Source organism: Miscanthus floridulus, chromosome 7 (genome assembly GCF_019320115.1).
Source record: "Miscanthus floridulus cultivar M001 chromosome 7, ASM1932011v1, whole genome shotgun sequence".
Classification (NCBI taxonomy): Eukaryota; Viridiplantae; Streptophyta; class Magnoliopsida; order Poales; family Poaceae; genus Miscanthus; species Miscanthus floridulus.
The window spans coordinates 108,834,293-108,851,923 of record NC_089586.1 but is presented as its reverse complement, the minus strand read 5'-3'; the positions used below and the strand labels follow the sequence as shown (position 1 = coordinate 108,851,923).

Genomic DNA, 17,631 nt, shown 5'->3' with positions numbered 1-17,631 from the left:
GTTGACACTGAAACTAAGCTGGTGTTTAAATTCAGAGAGTAAAGTTTAGGGATGTCACATCGAATATCACATGAGAGTATTTGAATAGTAATAATAAAACAAATTACATAAGTTCTTAGTAATCCGCGAGACGAATTTATTAAGCCTAATTAATGTGTCATTAGCACATGTTTACGGTAACACCACGGCGTCGAATCATAGACTAATTAGGCTTAAAATTTCGTCTCACAGATTAGTCATGATATGTGCAATTAATTATTTTTAAGTCTATATTTAATACTTCGTATACGTGTCAAACATCAATGTTACTGAGAGTATACCTATGGAGGAAACAAGGCCTCGAGCGAGAGCGATTCCCCAACCCCTTTTCCGCGTGACGTGTGCAAAGTCTGCGGCAGGGAGACATGCACGCATTGCCATTGCTTAACAAAGTCGTAGCAGCGGTAACATAAGAACAATCCCCGGCATCACGGCATGTGCACGGATGGGGACAGCAGCAGCAGCGGCAAGACCAACAGCTAGCCGCGCCCCTCTCGGACGGAGCTGCCTGTAAATTGTGGTGAGGTGGAGTCAGTTAGCCCCGGACAAATTTTACTGAGAACCGAACCGAAAAAATCGAGAACCGAACTAAATTTATCGAGAATCAAAATCTCGGTTCCCTGTTCGGTTCTCATTTCGTAGGAACCGAACTTTGTTCGGTTAATTCGGTTCCTCCCCTCGGTTAACCGAAAAAACCGAGGAACCGAGCCTCGTTTACTTCTCCTTAAGAGTTCCCCGGGCCGTCTCCAGTTCCCGTCCAGTTCTCCACCTGTGGAACCAAAAAAATCGAGGAACCTACGCTGCGCCTGGCCGCCTGCGGCCTACAGGAGTCCCTGCGCTGCACTGCGCCTTGGTTCGGTTAGTTCGGTCGAAACCGGAACCGAACCGAACTAGCCGAAACCGAATTCGGTCGGTACCGATTCTTCGGAAGAACCGATCGGTACCGATGTCCCTGTTAACCAAAGTACCGAAGAACCAATGAATCGGTTCGGTTCGGTTCGGTTCAGTAATACCGAATGCCCAGGGCTAGAGTCAGTCACACACATAACGCCCAAGGAGCGGGTTGCCAGCGCCTCTGGTAAATGATGCCTGCCTCCATCACCATGCGGTGCATGCCTCGTGTCCGGTTGGCCGGTCGGCGCCAACCCCACCCATCATATGGCCACATCCCGCCGGGAACCCCACTGTCCGTGTCCCGATCCAGCTACCGACAGTCAAAATCGCACCCACCGTCACTCATGGGGTAGGGGCGGGATTACTGAATTCGTCTACCATTCAGATTCAGCCCTCCCTTCCTAATATATATACCGGTGCTGGTTAAAGATGGCAACGGGCCCCGATTCCCGATGGGTATTTGATCCATTAGGGGGCGGGGATGGGATCACATCTTTACCCGCGGGCATCTAAATGGGCAAGAATCCATCTCTGACGGGTATATCGGGTACGGAAACGTTCCCTGTTTACCTGTCCCTGTTACCCGTTGGGGAACCCGACTATTTGAGCTGTCATGCGAGTATTAGGCCCAAAGAAGCTCAACATAGGTATTTTGGCCCAAATCTGAACAATCATATATATAGTTTGTGTGTTCTAGGAACCCTAGTTCAATTTTTCCTCACCATCTCCGCCAGCAGCATAAGCACGCCTGCCTCACGAGCGCTCGTGCCCCTCGCTTCCTCAGTTCGGTCTCTTTGCCACCTTTGCCCGTCCTCCTCGTAACCTCGTTCCTTCTCCTCGGCATCTCCGAGACTCCGACACTTATACCCGGGTGAAGAAGAAATGTCTCCGACTGCAAAGCTGCGACCCCAAGTATCCTTGTTTATCGGGTATGCAACACCCATCGGGTATCTGTTACCCGACCGATGCCCGACGGGTACGGGGATGGGCAAGAATCTATATCGACAGTTAACGGGGACGGGGACGGGATGAATTCTCCGTAGCGGGGAAGAGAACGTTCCGACCGGTACATCCCGTTGCCATCCTTAGGGCTGGTGCTGCTGCAGGTACAGTGCACCGTGGCAGTTTTGTTTTGTTTTTAAACCCATCGTGCTGACAGTAGCTAACACTCATACCTAGGGCATCCAAGCAACTATTGCGGGGATTAGAGAAATCAGGATACCGGATTTCATGCACAGACAAGATGAATAACTTAATCCGTGACGTTGACATGGAGAAATGACTGATTATCAGTCAAAGGGCGACACAATATGCCGCGAGGGTATATTACTACTACCAGTACTGCATTAAACAATTCATGAACTGACAATAGAAGGCACTACGGAACAAATCCGATTTGATCTAGTAAGTAGGAATAAGATAAGGCGATGATGCCCACAAGGGGCATGATTGTATAATCATTACTATATTAGAAAGCCTGATCTTCTTAGACCAATGGGTATTTTGTTTAAGCAGGATTTGGGTGACTAACCAGTGGACGTGTATTTAGACACTTAGACCTAGCATGAGATGACAAGAAGCATCTGTTTTCTTTTTTCAAAACATATAGGCGAGCTAATAGGGGTGGTAGTGGTACGGCAAGGCTGCATATATACTCTAAATTAGATCGGTTCAGGCTGAGTCATGCACGTGAATTGCAGTCTATCTCCTAGTTCCTCAGTTTCTGCAGCGTTTCTGCACAAGCTGACTACGGAGTTTAATTCTTTGGTCGTGCAGAACTTCAGACCTAAACCAGCCTGCAGAACTCTGTGCTGTTTGGTAGTAGGATCAGTAACGCAGACGTATAGGAATCAAGTTGCCGGGTATCAGAAATTGAATAAGTGATTACATGATTTGCTTGGTTCACCAATTAAGTAACGGCGTTTAATAACACATCGTCGCTCCATGCCCTAGCATTATCTGATTCCGCTAGATGAGGAGCGTAGTCGTGATTCTACTAGCCCGTATTCGTTTGCACAGTAGTCGGTAGTACACTGATGGGTTTCGTAGCATCATCTGATTCCGCTGGATGAGGAGCGTAATCGTGATTCTACTGGCCCGTATTCGTTTGCACAGTAGTCACTGGTACACGGATGGGTTTCAATATTGATTGGGAACTGGATTTATTCCCGATTTTCCAACCGGTATTGCGGATCAGAGACCTTTAATCTCGGGTCACGCAACCGGGACTAATTAAAGCCCATCCTCGAAACTAAAAAAATAGTTTAAATATGCGTAGCTTCCTTACCAACTCAACTGTACACCACATGTGACATAGTCCTGAGCGCTCTCCTTTTGAGTTTACCCACGAGAACCTTTAGTCCTGGATGGAAGACCTTTAATCCGGATTGGTGAGACCAACCGAAACTAAAAGGTCACCCTTTAGTCTCAGTTGATGTTACCAACCAGGACTAAAGAGTGGCTTTCAATCTCAATTAGTGTTACCGATGAGAATAAAAAGGGCATTTAGCACCTATAAAATTTAGAACCGTAACTAATGCTCATATTAATCCTAGACCCAATACAAACGAGACTAAATGGGCGAACCAAAAGTCGTTTCGCACGGATAGCAGCACACCACAACCAAACATAATGCAAAGTGATTCGTTGACACTGGTGATCGGATCCCACGCCAAACCAGTCCAACCAAACAGTACCTCAGGAGTTACAGTCCTTACGCGTGTGAATCGGATACTATACCAGTACCGTGCATGAACTTCCATGGTGTATGTATACCAGGATTTGGTCCATGGTACTGAGCAGTGAGCAGGTACCTGTTCGGCTCAATTTGTCTCGTTTATTTCAGCTTATTTCAATGTACTATTGAGGGGGTGTTTGGTTCCTACAGGAAAATTTTAGTCCCTGTCCCATCGAATGTTTGGACACATGTATGAAGTATTAAATATAGACGAAAAAAATAACTAATTGCACAGATTGTGGCTAATTTGCGAGACGAATTTTTTAAGCCTAATTAGTCCATGATTTGACAATGTTGTGCTACAGTAAATATGTGCTAATGATGGATTAATTAGGCTTAATAAATTCGTCTTGAAAATTAATCTCTATCCGTGTAATTAGTTTTATAATTAACTCATATTTAGTTCTCCTAAATAATATCCAAACGTCCGATATGACATGGACTAAAATTTAATCCAGCAAATCAAACACCCCAATAGGCTGAAACAGGCCGCAACCCAGCGATACACAGTAGTTTTATTAGTTTTATGTACCAGTGGAACGAGCTGTCCTTGAACTTTGTGCCATTTAATGGTTTGTCTCCTTCCAGAGTGTGGTCACATCTGGCCTTGTTTAGATGTCATCTAAATTTTAAGTTTTTTCATTCTCTCTTCATCACATTAATTTTTAGCCGCCTGTATGGAGTATTAAATATAGATAAAAAAATAACTAATTATACAGTTTAGTTGAAAATCACGAGATGAATCTTTTGAGCCTAGTTGGTCCACGATTGAACAATATTTGCTAAACAAGATGAAAGTGGTACTATTTATCGGGTTCAAAAAATTTATAAAGTGAACAAGGCCCTGGTTGAGGATTTTGATATCCACTCATGGCCAGGCTGAGGCAGAGGCTTTGGCTGTGTTTAGTTCGTAAAATTTAAGAATTTAGCTCCTGTAGTATTTTTGTTTTTATTTAATAATTAGTGTTTAATTATGGACTAATTAGGCTTAAGACGTTCATCTCGCGATTTTCAACTAAACTGTGTAATTAGTTTTTTTGTCTATATTTAATGCTTCATACATATATCGCAAAATTTGATGTGATAGCTAGCACTTTTGGGGAAACTTTTTTAAGGAACTAAACGCAGCCATACATGCATCAGTGTACACTGCTGTGCTTGCGTGCATAGCATGGTCATGGACCTATGCTGAAGCCAGGCCACGAGCCCACAGGCCACAGCGGTGCAGAAAATATTGGAATGAAGCGTCATCTGGCAGTAGGGATGAAAACGGATCGGATAAGATGGATATCACTGATATTATATTTATTTTCATATTTTTTTCGGATTCGAATTCGAATACGGATAGTGTCAACTATGTCGGATAGGATACGATTAGATATCGACATCATAAATATATGATTTGAGTATTTGGACACGGATACGGTATCGAATATTGGATATCCGGACTCGGATACGAACAGATCCCAACCCCTCTAAACGGATTCGGTTTCGAATATGATCAGAAAATATCCGCACCGTTTTCATCACTTTCTGGCAGAGGTGCGTGCAAAGGGAAACTGGGAGGCCAAAGGCATGACTCGACAGGCCCACTCCATTTTACACCATACCAGGGCCGCGTTTAGTTCGCCCAAGTCGGCGTCGTGCTGATTCACTGCAGATTATTGTAGTACACTGTAGCATTTCTTTTGTATTTGTAATAATTGTCCCATCGTTGACTAATTAGGCTCAAAACGTTCGTCTCGTAAAGTATAACTAAACTGTGCAATTAGTTTTTGATTTCGTCAACATTTAATACTTCATGCATATACCGCAAGTTTGATGTGACGGAGAATCTTCTTTTTTATATTACCAAAGTTTAGATTTTGGTGGAACTAAGACTATAAGAGCAAAATGCCTAGCTTGAGTTATTAGCATGTTGGACAATAAGCACATGGCAAAAGTGGCGGATGGTACTTCGTCCTAAAAGTCTTGGGACATTTAAGAGTTTTAGACTATGACCAGACCATGGTGGCAACTGTGTGGGAAAGATCCAAATAGGATCGTTTTTTGCCCTTTTATATTATTAGTTGGACACAGCAGTGTACTCGGAAGTGCCTAATGTGCGGACAATAATGCAATTTCTAGATTCCATCAGAAGATTGTTTCCTGCAATTAGCCTAGACACTGAAAACCACGGTCGTTTCCTAATTAGGATATGGAACATTTGTCTTTGAACAAGGTTCATAAATAAGAGATGACATGAAACCAAATAAAGGCATCTTAGGCGCACTTACAGTTACTGTGAAGCATATCTTCGCCTTAATGCTGCACCTATCATCAGATGAGGCTGACATGATAGCCGAATAGAAAACAGGACAAGCACAAGTGCAGTCTTCTTGGGGTCACGGCAAAGCTTCAGTCAGCAGTTCAGCACTCAGCGTTTAATCATCATCGACATGTGAGAGTGGCAGCAAAGAGAATCCCTCTTTCTTTTTTACTTGTCTTTAAAGACATGCGATGATTTGATAACATGTATTTTTTGAGAACATGCACAAAAGAATGAAAAGTGAATACGCAAAGCGAGAAAGATATCAAATCTTTCCATATGAACCCCATCATGAGTTTTTAGTGAAGGGCTAGCCTCTTTACCGAGGTAAAGTGCGATAGTCGTGCAAAAAATCACACCAGACTGTAGAGTAATGGCTCTTTTATGCCCTCGTCAAGAAGTTCAGTTTGTCAACAGGTGGAGCAGAATGATGGTCCGTGGGTAAGTGGAAGTAAGAAACCCAGCACTGGCTATTGTCCTTGTCCCACCAGGACTCAGTAATTTAATACGTTATGCAAAGCCAATGATATGAAGTATATAATGCCTAGTTTGCAGAATTTTGTAAAAGCAATGAGACAGGAAACAGCAAGTTAGTTCTACCTAGACTACCTAAAGTATTATCGAGAATTAGAATGGACGAATTCATTCTACAAATAGAAGCTACCTAGGGGATAAGTCAAAATTACCTACTTAGCTAACCAACCAAATATATAATTGTTAGGGCACAGTTATGAGTCGCGGAGACTCCTAGGCCCGCAGTGGCATTAAGAACTAACGACTAACAAAGTTCTGTGAGCGTTGTGCAGGAAAAAAGATGGGAACCTCTGCCCGTATGGTCGCCCTCGGCGAAGGTCCAGAAGCCACGGCGAAGGCGCCCGAATGCGGCCGAAGCCGAACGCGAAGGCAATACAGACAGAGGCTATGGTCCAGGCGTCGATGCGAAGGCCCTGGAGAAGGCACCTCAGGCAGAGGTTCTAGGAGCCAGGGAAGCTTTCGCGACGCGGCGGTGCTAGGCCGTGAGCCACAGACGGACTCACGGTAGCGGCCCAATAAGCAAAGACAGTTAAAGAAGAGGATACCCGAACTACCCCGGGCGGCTTGTATTAGCACACGGATATAACGGGAATGTAACACAGCTGTCCAGGGTAAAGCTGTAATGCGGCGCATTAGTAAGCAGTGCCCTATAAAAAGGGGAGCAAATTCTGTAGGAGGGGTGGTGGACGAATACATTTATGAAACTCTAATTGAGCTTGGGCCCACCTTCCACTTCTCATACCTTCGCCCAGGGCATCCGGCTGGGCGAAGGCCTTTCGTGTCCTACTTGCTGGAAACCCCGGTTTTCCAACAATAATGAAATTAAAATAATTGTCTAACCAAATATTATATCCTGAACTTACAAGAGAGTAAATTTTATATGACAGATTTCAGTAGATCAGGATCTAACAGCAAGGAGTTGAGACTGAGTTGCTCCTTTATTCCTTCTGTTATATCCACTTTCTATAGAACATGATTGATTCGAGCATTTGCATGCGCTTCAACATTATCACAAAGCATCTATTTTGTTGCATATGCAACATGACAGTCAGTGGTAGTGAATTCCTGTCAGCATCAATCGTTTTATTAACATATCAAAGTTATCAACACATCTGGGGACAAATGTACCAGTACCAACAATGGCACAGGAATAAGAAAATGCAAATGATTCCAGATTATAAAAAAGAGCAAAGACTGACACGTTAAAAAAAATGTACAATGTCCATTTCGTATGAGGATCTATTAAAACATTCTAGGTACAGGTGTATCTGTGGTGGAAAAAGAATGAAAGAAATTGTTAAAAGTAGTAGACTAACCTCTTCACAGTGGAAAACCTACAAAGAAAGGAAATAAGTGAAGATATACAGCTACCGATCATCAGAAAAATTGCCTGCCTACAGCTTTCAGGTCCCATGCCACATAGGTGACCTGGCAATAGAATCATAAAATCCAGCCATAACAGTACCTCCATTGGAGACCTGTAGAAAAAATCAGTACCTGAACCATCCAATGAAAATGAGCTTTAATCTTCCAGAAGTTACGATTGATGTTAGCAGTTAGCACCAATAGCAGCATAATTCATTGAGTGTGCTGACTAGCCAAGTCACTGTCCTCCTGGAACCTATAAGATATTTCCACTTCAGAAACAGTGCTTGGGAAGGATGGGCCACGAATTTTCAAGCGTTTTGGCCCAAGATCTACAGATGGAGATAGGTAACTGCAACCGATAGATTTCTGGCTGAAAGCAACTTCGTCTTGCACAATTTTTGCATCTAGCTGATCTATCCTCATTTTTAGTTTGCTTCGATTGACTGAAGTTATCTGTATTTCCAGAAATGGAGTCAAGACAATGCGATTCAGCACCCAGATTGACACTTCTTGTACCACAGGATACTTCTGTTGTGTTCTTCTCTTGTCTGTCATCTGAGCGGGCTTTCTTTAACCGTCTTAAAGCCTAGCAAAACAAACAATGAGTAAGCCATTAGTAAAAGAGTAGGCGGCATGAGTTAAGGTAAATACTGAAAGTTCTGAAAAAAGGTTGTGCATTTATCTAACCATTCATTAAAAACGTCCTGTTAAGTAAATTGGTTTAATTGCTAGTTCTGAGAAGTTATTGTTGTGTAAAGTCTCTCCATGTTTGATTGTTTATTATGTCTTTTATTAGGGAATTAAGCTCCTTAATCCATTGTTTAGGTTTAGTGATCATTTTGCTAATAGTTTTTAAATGAAGCTTAGAAACTAGGAGAGTCTTCACGTGCAGTAGCATAGATTTTGATTAGCCAATCTCCATAGCAGGTTAGAGTCAAACCTGTTTAAGCCTGTCCACAACTTTATCATGCATAAAAAAAAACTTTGGGATACATCAAATAGGTTAAAGGATTGGTATAAAATGATGATTCTTTTATGTTAAAGATAATTATATACAACTCAGGAAATAAGGTTCCAAAAATACTAGCACAACTAAGGGCCTATTTGATTTAGCTTTGAATTTTAGATTCTAGTTCTAAAAGCTGAAGCTAAAATAATCAGGGTGTATTTTAAAAGTAGATTGTTAGAACCCAACCCTTTTTACACCACGATCCACAAGATGCATCCCACCAGCTTACAGATTTAAAGAATAAAGCTTTTAACAACCTGCAATATGCAGCTAGCTTTTAAGAATCCAAAGCTAAAACAAACAGGCCCAGAAACTGTTCCAGGTCGATTGTTTAAGTTCAATACAACATCCTGTCTCAACAACTTAATTAATTAAAATAATAATAACCCTTCATTCAAATATAGGTAACTTATGTGTTAAGGTATGCCCTACTCATGATTATTACTATTGTGGTCGTGTGGACGAGGACCCTTCACAGCAGGTTTAGCAGCAACGTATTTGCGTTCTGCAGCACAATCATAGATTCATAGAGGTGCAGGAATTCAATACTAGCAGGTAGCAAAGTGTCCAAGAAGAATAAAAAGTTGAAATAAAAAAAAGGATGTTGAAGAACAAGAAGTTGAGTTAGATAGGTCCTGCAGCTCAGAGGTGAGCTGCTTGTCAGGAAGGGCTGTAAAGTTATGGACTTGGGTTCACAAAGGAGCTGCAGCAATGACGCAACAGTGTGAAATAGCATGGCAAGGGCGGCACAGATGTGCAGGCACCAGAGTCCAATGCTAGCGGATAGCAAGATGTCCAGGAGGAACAAGAAGTCGAGATCCAACATGAACAAGAATTCTAGTTGTAGTCAGTTCACTTACAACAAACCCAGTTCTTGGATATGTTAGATTAGATTTGAGTTATATTAGTTGAGTGAGTCCATCATCATAGAAAGGGGCATGTTTTTTTTTTGGACAGAAATAGGAAGGGACATTTGATCCTGGAAATCAAGCAAACATCTTATATATTGTACCCCTAATATTCTTATAGCCGTACTTTTGTTGTGACCTCCTATTCCAATTTCAAACCATGTTGTCTGACCTCCCTTAGTACGACAGTTAACATCACATGACCAATCCAATCATTATTTGTCAAAGTTTAACAAACATACTGCAGAGCCATCCACTCTTAAATGGAGGAGGAGCAGTTAAACTAAGCAAAATCACAAAGTAAAAGTACCTGATTCTCAGTTAAATTTACTGTTACATCTTCTGAACATCTTTTCTCTGGAATTATGCCAGATCGTCTCTTAACTCTAAATACCTCACAGTCAGAATCATCAGTATCCTGAGCAGCCAATGCTTGATCAGTGCATAAAGGATAAACATTAATCATTCCATTCTCTGGACATGAGCTAGAGAATGTTCTTCGGTTAGAACTAGTACACTCCTGCAAAAATAAAGTTACATAAAAGTTTTAAGTTACCCAAATAATACACAGAAAAACAGAAGTAGAGAAGGCAGGCATCATACATCACTTTGTGTAGAATACTCCTGGGGTCCATGTGCAGAAGTTATTGTTGATAATGTAGGATATGGCTTATTCAGATCATATCCAAGAACATCTACCTCTGACAAGGTATGAAGTTCAGGGGATGTATCAATTAGGATCTTGCAATATGGGAAGTATTTAGCATTGTGGTCAATGCCATTGGACAAATAAGGATGCGTGCTAGAGCCATCACTTTGAGACATTTGTTTTCCTACTTCATCCAATATCCCAATTTCCTCAAACTTCTTTGATAGTTCCTCCAGTTCAAAGATGTCTTTCCTCACAAAAATAACACGATCACAGTGGCAAGAGCACTTCCTAATTTCTTCCTCTTCAAAACAAGGTAAATAAGTAAATAAGATAATCACAAATGAAGCAAATATCTGTAATCTGTAATAAGTGCAAAACGACCTTACCATGACAAAGGCAAATTGCATCGGCTCTGCAGTTACACATAATGTGAGCTATATAGCAGTCACGTTTGCATATTCCACAGAGAACTGTGGCGTCAATGTCTGCTTTATAGCGTGTACGAGCACCCATTTTCGCAAGTGACCAACGAACACGGTGTTGGAACCGCATCAACTGCACAAAGGGGGCCTTCATAGAGCTCTGTATATGTGTGTCTCCAGTTAATGCTACATCTCCGTGATCAGACATGGAAAACTCATTAGTAAAAAATGTTGTTTCTTTACAAAGAAGCTCCTCATAAGGTAATACTGGTATCCTCTTCAGAAGTGCATAACGTTGACTAGCAACTGCTCCTAGAGGAAACCATTCGCTTGTAGCAAAATTTACTGCCTCGCCACAATTGAAACCTGACATTTGTTCAATGGTTTTCAATAAATCATAAAATAAAATAGAAGATTCAAGATGTTGAATAGTTACAGAAAGTAGATGACTGCAGGTAATTGCATAAGAGATCCTACCATGGCTGAAACCAGAATGATAAGCTCGGGGAAATGTTACAACAAACTCTCCAGGTTTCTGTACGGCTCTATAGACTGGAACATGATGATCCAGCAAAATATTAGGTGGGAAGATTGTAGTCTTCCCCAAAAGAACATCAAATGCTGCACTTTCCCCTTCACCTGATAAAATTTCGTGATCATATACATGCTCACGTACCACTTTCTCAAAATCAGAAGCAGCACTTCCTGGAATACCGTACCATGTTTTTGAGGCTCCACAGTGGTGATAGTTAATACTGGCAAAATGATAATTCACATGAGAATGACAGAAGTGTCAACGAGCAGTATCGTGCAAAGAATAATGACAAAAAAAATATAGATAGTGGGAGTATTTTCATTTATGCCACCACTTGAGATGTGCATTTTATCTATACCATCAGCCTGTGTCAATGACATGTAGGATCATTCCCTAAAAAAAATGACATGTAGGATCAGACTCCACATGTCATTGACTAGCTTGGTGGTATAGATAAACAGTTCCCCTCAAGTGGCTGTATGGATAAAAATTCCCATAGATCATTCACCTGTACAGGTAATGATCTTCCACATGCCAGGCAAACATACTAAAGAGCATCCCAATATACAGCATTGGATCTGTTATTCCCTGAAAATATATGAAATGTAAGTAACTGAAAAAGGCAGGATGGAAATTCATCAGTGCGATCTACTCACTGGAACTGCAGCTCTGAGAAGACGTAGTGTAGAGTTCGGCAACCGTGAGAATCTCTGGATCAAAGCACGGACAAAAATACTTTATGATACCATCATCATTGCCAGAAATGATCATAAGATCACCAGATGATCATAAAAATATCAGGGTTAGAAACCTTGACGAAGAAACAATAGAAGGAATGTGGATTTCTTGAGTAGAAGAATGTGCCCATTGTTTACCAAATACTCATACAAATTAGACAGACTACATTCACTATTTTAGACTGGTCCCTACTATGGAATGATTAAAGATAAATTCATCACGTATATCGCTTGAAGACAAGTTTTGAGCTGAGTCATAACACAGAATATCAGCAGATTATATGCAACCAATACGGCAAAATAGGTAAAGCAGTGCAAGATAAGTTTTAGGCGTTGCGTGAAATTAAGAAGCACATAAATGCCTGTAGAAACTGGGACACAAAATAAGTACCTTCAAGTTCCATTTGCTTCTCCCAAGCTGGTCATTAGAAGAAGAAGAAGAAAATGCACTACCATCGATATCACATGCATACTCAACAGACTCCATCTTGCCAAAAGCTATCTCATGCCAAAACTCCTCTTCCATATACCTTGATGGAAGACAAGCAGCACTGGAGTATCTTCGTACAAATTCTTTATTTGCCATCTTCTCGAACTCCCGAAATGTGTACTTTCTGATAATTTGTACTACCATGTTATGCACTGCAAACAATTAAAATCGCATATCATGCACTATGCAATATGAATGGCCATACAAACCTTCCACTCATGAAGAAGGCAAACTTGTCATCCTTGGACCATTCAGCAAGACGGAGAGGCTGAACTCTGGTCGTAAACTTAAGCCCACCTAATTCCTTCATTAGTACAGTGCCCGCAGGTACCGAAGCAGAGATCGGTGAAATGATCTTGCATATACCTGGGTAATTGCACATGGTCACAACAACACAATATTCACAGAAACTTAAAAATCCATGTGTGAGCATTGGTTCATCTTTTTTTTCAGCAGGCACATGGAACTCGAAAAACCATTATTTATGGCGCACACTGATGAAGATTATGAATACATACTACCGTAAACAAAGGGGCTGTATGATTAAGATCTGAGTGCATTGTTTAAAGAACAAGATTTATGGGGGCACATCTCAGAAAGGTTGCTAGCAAAAATTGCTTCCGAGATGCCAAAACATGCAAGGTGGCAATACTTAGGTATCTAAACTTCACAATTATCTCGGTAGGTCCCTACACTTGAACAATTCGCCACCTGAGATAATTTAGTAGTTTAGGGACAAAAGAGTCACCAGTGTGTAAGTATAGCAACTCTCATTGCTAATTTCTTCATGTCGTTTTCATGCAACTACATCTGTCAACCATTAGTTCTCTGTCTATCATCATTATCAACACTTGACCTTGTTACCTAGCTAGAAGACTATAATCAACAAAGGAAAAGGATACAGAGAACAACTATTACCATATTTTGCAGCCACAGGGGCAATTTTGCTGAGATAAACCATAGGATCCTCAAACTCCTGGGTTGATGGAGAAAATACAGGGCAATCTGGAATCTCATCAATCCAATCTAGGCTAGATAGATCAAACTTCTTTACTCTGTGTTTCGAGAATGGATTTCTCATGGACCCTCCCTCTCTCAGTGACGCATCACAACTCCTGCGCAATCTTGCCCCGTATGACACAGATTTCAGAGTAACTCCATCCTTCCCTGCCATTATCCTGGAGGCATTGGTCCCTTGATCTAAACACCCTGAACGCAATGACTGAAGCCACTTATACTTTGCAGTCCCCAGCTCAAGAGAACCGGTCTCCTTAATCTGAGCACACAAGAAGAAGCAATTACTCATCCTGTTAGAGCACTGTATACACATTTCATTACTAAATTATAGCTAGAAATGGCATATTGTAATGGAAGATGCCAAACTAAAGTGAAGTGGGCATAGCTTGAAAAGTTTGTCTCAGCTGATGTAAACAGAATATCACAACCCAAAAGGAAGCGTCTAATCGAACTAATGTAAATAAGTAATTATGAACATGTGTCAATTGTGCTTACTTTTCCACACCAGTCTATATGCCTAAAAGCCGGGGCTGAATTCTACAAAAGGCAAGCTCACTAAATTTGTTCCCGCAATAAAAGCCACTGTAACCAGTAGCCACGCAGGTAATACCCAGAATACACGTGGTAGCATGCTAAAAAAAGTCAAACTCTCCTGTTGATACAGAGAATCCAACAGCTGTGCACCATCTCAATCACAAAATATAGAAATGCATCCATATCCATATAGTTCAAAATTACTTCTCAGATCACCTAAAGATCAGTTCACATAAATAAAAGAGTTCATATTAAGAAGCACTAGGGTTATAGCCCGCAAATCACATCATATCAAACCTATTGTCGTAGAATAGCAGAAACACAGGCAAAAATAGCAACTGAAGTGGTCAAATCCTTTCCCGAAAATGGCCAAATCTATGGAACAGTTCGAATTAAGAAACACCTCAAAACTAACCACGAAATTAATTGTTTGCCACATTAGGCTCAGTTCTACAATAAATAAACGTTTGATTATCTGAAGCAAATTCGTCGCCCAGAAAGAAACAGGCGCGCGAATAGTAAGAGAATTACGCGACACCACGCGAAACTACGAGTTGAGCGAACTGCTACAGAACTCATGGAATCAGGCGAGCGCGGGAACTCACCAAATTAGACCCCGCATATGCAGGCACTACAGTCCAGTTTACCAAACAGTCCGGCAAATCATAATTTGAAGGGGAAATACAAAATTAAGGAAGGATTAGAACAGATTTCGACTACAAACCGCCGGAATTGCAGGGTTAGTTTATTATCAAAAAAACACTCCCAATTCGAGGTGAATAGAATCGTATGACTCAAAACAAGCAAAATAATACTAATAATCAGAAGAAGAAAAAAATCCTGGTAAAAACATGAGCCGAATCCACAAGGCCAAGCCAATTCTGACGAATCAAACAGTTCCCGAAATTTCACTGCGCAAATCCCATAGAAAACGACGAGACCGCGTCCTCTCAAACAAACCCAACCACCCACAGTGCGGGTGCACCCGCTCACCAATTCACGATTAGCAATCCACAGAACCTCAGATCGCTCACCGTCTCATCTCGCCGCAGCTTCCAGGCCCGAGACCTCCTCAAACGGGGACCCACATTCCCCTGCGGTGGCCGCTACCGGCGTCCCCGCGCGCTCCGATCCGCGCCCGCCCCTGCGAGTCCGATCCGCCGCGTCTCGAACGTACGGAAGCGACTCCCGAACTCCGCCGCGGCGTAGACTGCGGAGCCTGCGTAGGCTTCGGGGCCAAGGCGAAGGAGGAAGCGCCCGCGGCGGTGCTCCGGCGAGCGGCGGAGGAGCGAAGGAGCGACGAGGAGGCAGCAGGAGGAAAGACCGAAAGAGGCGGACGGAGGGATGAAAGGAGAGGAAAGGAAAAGTGCGGGTGGTATTTAATAAGCGATAACTACCTGTACCGCCGGACGCGGATAGCGCTTGGACCTCGCTGATCCAACCGCGCCACAAGCTAATATGCGGATTATGGGGTAGTTGGGGTGGCAGGCCGTCGTCACGGGGCCGTCTTCTTCCCCAGCACCAATTACTGCTCTGCCCTCCATCAGGTAATGTATGGTGTACAAGTTGTTGGACTGTCCGAGTATGGCTCCAGAAGTGTCAGCGATTGTCTTGTGACATAACCATACGGCCAGCGCAATGCGATTTTTTTACCATTATAAAATTGTTAGAGATTTGCCGCTAAAGAGATGTGATTTACAGTGCACATCCTGTGATTTACCAATATAACATGCTGTATACGGTCAGGGCTAGAGCGATCCGATTTTATAGCATTATTAAAATTGTAAGAGATTTCCCCGCTAGAGAGATGTGATTTACAGCGCGCACATCCTGCGTGCCAACACATAGATTCGGGTCCTTTTCTTAGCATCCGTTATTAGGCGTTAGGGCTCTAACCTTCCAGCTGGAACTCTCTAGAACATCAGGTTGCGATTAGCACGGAGATTAGCCCTGTTAACGTCATTTGTTCACTAGAGTACACGGGATTAATAATGAGACCGTGTGAAATCGCCTGTTTTAAGCACAGGCAGGCGACTTTTCAGACTGGGATATAAAAGATGAAGCGAAGCATCTTGTTACCTTCCCCAGCACGTTGTTTTTTCCCCCACATGCTCGTTATTTGAGTTTGAGGGGAACTTTTGGTCGATTTCGTTCCTTCTTTTTTCGTGGTGCGCGCGCGCCGATGATGCCTTTAACACACAACTGGCGAAGCACATTTCGGCGGAGCAGCATCGCGGCCGCCCTGGCCGAAAACCGGCTTGTCGGCAGCGAATCCGCGCGTCCATTGCCATCACGTTTGGGAATTCGTGATACCTGACTTTTACACAATATTCGTGATTCCTGCTCGTTTGGATGAACCAAAATTACCGTGGCAGCTGCACAACGGCACAAGCGAGGCAGGCAGCAAACTGACCAAATTCACCTGCGCTGTAAAGCTTGAGGCATGAAGTATCAGACATAGTGAAGCTGCCAGATAAACAGAACAAAATATAACTCAATACTAGAGATATCTCAATAATAAATATTACTATGGTAGCAAAAAAAAATGTATTTTCTACCACTGAATGACTGAACTGTACCAGCAAATTCTAAAGCACGGCGGCCTTGATTAGAGGAAAGTACCGCACCACAGAGCAGTTGCTTGGAGTAGGGATTGTCCCTGTAAAATAAGGAAAGATTCCATGCTTTGAATAAGTGGGGGAGAAAAGTGGCATCTCTGCCCTGCCCCGCTTGATATGTTGAACGCGTTCGGTTGGTCAGGTGGTGGGTTGTTTCAGCTTGTTTTAGCTTATTCTTTCTCACAGAATACTATTGAATCATTCAAAACCATTCAAAATTCATGTTTTTCGATTCACTTTTTTTTTTGGCCACCTCCTGCTCCGTCAAGTTGCATTGGCCAGCCCATCTATAGAGAAGAAAATTAATACTCCAGAAGGCAGCTTTTGATGTTAATGGCGTAGTACATTTGACTTTGAGTTCAATCTAACCTTGCCCCTATATACGCACATGTGTTTACTCATACGTGAGGGTAGCTTCTAGGCTCACCTCATCCACATGTAGGAAAACGCTGCAGATAGGAAGACTGTTTCAGGTAGGAGCTGCTGTCGATGATTTTTCAAGAGACCCTGCAGGAGATCCACACGCAAGAACTGCCCGGGATTCCAGGTTAGATTTAGATATGAAGAAGCAACAGTGCTTTGCACCGATTGCCGAGCAGTCTCTCTAGTCTAAAGGCCTATTTAGCTGAGCTCTAGGTAGCTTTAGATCCTCGAAACCAGCTCTGCTCTAGATTTTTTCAGCCACGAAAACGATAGATCTACCCCTAGATCCCTATATTTGGTGGAGCACCACGAAATCACATTTAATGGAGTTGAAAAAAATTACGCATCGCTGCCACTCGTTACACAACTTACCCCTTGGTCCTTTTTCTTTTTTCCCCGTAGCTTT

General features: G+C 42.4%; 1 pseudogene; it reads right to left on the bottom strand.

Annotated features, from left to right (window-relative positions):
* Positions 1–7,612: 7,612 nt before the first annotated feature.
* Positions 7,613–15,564, bottom strand: LOC136467520 (lysine-specific demethylase JMJ706-like; annotated as a pseudogene).
* Between the last annotated feature and the right edge of the window lie 2,067 nt (positions 15,565–17,631).